This window comes from Nicotiana tabacum, chromosome 1 (assembly GCF_000715075.1).
Source record: "Nicotiana tabacum cultivar K326 chromosome 1, ASM71507v2, whole genome shotgun sequence".
Lineage (NCBI taxonomy): Eukaryota > Viridiplantae > Streptophyta > Magnoliopsida > Solanales > Solanaceae > Nicotiana > Nicotiana tabacum.
Window position 1 is genome coordinate 104,419,083 of NC_134080.1, and position 2,052 is coordinate 104,421,134.

Genomic DNA, 2,052 nt, shown 5'->3' on the forward strand with positions numbered 1-2,052 from the left:
ATGAGAGTGAGAGTGTCGCCCAGCAGTGCTTTAGAAATGACAAATGAAAAAGCAAGTGTTTAACATAATTGTCAAGTCCAGCACCATCGGAAGAGACTATAAATCTATGTTCAATTGTGTTGTTTGCACTTGGCATGTTTTGAAGACTGGAATGACGAAGGCATTTTGTTCTGCTACCTAAACACTTTATCCTTCGTTACCCCTTTTGAGCCTTATTTATTTTCTTTCATACCCCTCGTTCAGAATCAATAGCAATGACTAGGAAATACGAGCCTGGAAGGTAAAGAAAAAATAAAAAAAAAACGAAAAAGAAAAAGAAAAATGAAAAAAAAAGTCAAATGAAAAAGAGGAATTGGGAACTACGTTTGACCTGATTCCTCAAAGAGGATACGTAGGCGCCTCACGGCTCGGTCATAGGGTGCATAGTGTGCATAATGTGCATGGTGTGCATAGTGTAACAAAAATTTTAAAAAAAATATATAAATAATAAATAAATAATCCCCAAGCAAAAAACTGGGGCAAAGGTTGCGCTTGTTGTAAACAAATATGATTTCGAAGGTTGTAATTTTGAACCCCAAATTTAATTTGTTTTTGAGCCTTTAATACCCTTTCTTTCTAAGCCTATCCAAAAAACCCACATTACGGTCCAAAGAAAGACCTTCTGACCAGTCTGCAAAAGATGCAAAGTCAGACAAATGAGAGTCTTACCGGCGAACATAACATTCTGTTCCACAGCAGAAAGGACTCTAATCTCCAGCAGAGAGAGTCATACCGGCAACACTCCAAATCCCCAGCTGGAAAGTGATATAAATGAGAGAGTCTTATCGGTGAAAATCTTCACGGACACCATAAGGCGATGAAAGCTGAGAGAAAAACCCAAAATGAGAGAGGCTTGATAGTGAAAACCCTTCGGGCACTACAAGTCGAATAAGATTAAGAATCAGATGGGGAATTGCCAATTGAAGATCTTGAAAGATGATTGACAGCAGAGGATAGGCCACATATGCATGTCATGACCATTAGAGTCGGTGTCTGCGTTTGATAGTTTTTTTTATTTATAGTTTCTTTCGTTAAAGAGTCATCTTTTTTCTTTTGTCTTTTATTCTGTTCATTTTTATCTTTCTCCTTTCATAGAAAATTCCCCAGTAGAGTCTGTTTGGTCAGAACCAGTGGGAAATAACTTCAAAATAGGCCATCAGCTTTCCAAGATAAGATCTGACTAGTACATACAAATGGTATAGTCAGCAAGGAACAAGCGCGAGGCCAGTGTCAAAAAAGATATCCCCAGCAAAAGGGAATTGACAAAAAGATCAACGAGTGTCAAGAGGGATATCCCCAGCAGAAAAGGATTATCCCCAGCAAATAATATCGTCCCTTGTGGAATGCAGAGCAAGGAAGGAGAAAGGGAAAAGCCATCTCAGTGGAGTATCACAACCAACTACCACGCTTTAAGCTAACAAATTTTGTTTGAGTTAAAACAGGTAAAGGAAATGGCATTGATGTCGGAAATGCATGCCACAAGAAAGATTGTTAAACTGGGGCAGAAAATTTTCTGGAAAATCAGGTACCCATTTGGGAAAGAATAAAGATAGCACCAAGGAAGTGGTCTTTGAACCAGGGTTTCCCCCAACATAATAAGTTTCCAATGGAGGAAATTGATCCCCAGCAGACAGAACCAAAGAGATGAAATTGGTGTATAGAAAAAGCAAAAGCCATTATCATCCCCAGCAGCTTCCAGAAGAATGAAGCATCGATTTGAAGGGATAAAATTCCCCAGCAGCGTTATCCTCAACAACGTTATCCCAAAAAGATAACACTTATATCCCCAACAGTGTTGGAAAAAAAAAACCAAAAAAGAAAAAAAAAATTGAATTTGAAGGAGGGGAAGAAAGAAGACTCCCGCAGTGGTATTATCCCCAGTAAGCAAGAACAAAGCAGCGCGAAGGAAGGAGAAAAGAAAAGAAGAAATTACGAAGGTAAGTTTCTCAAATCATTGATCTTTACATTTTTCTCATAGGATAAAAAGTCCTAGTATGATGAATTTACCTCCCG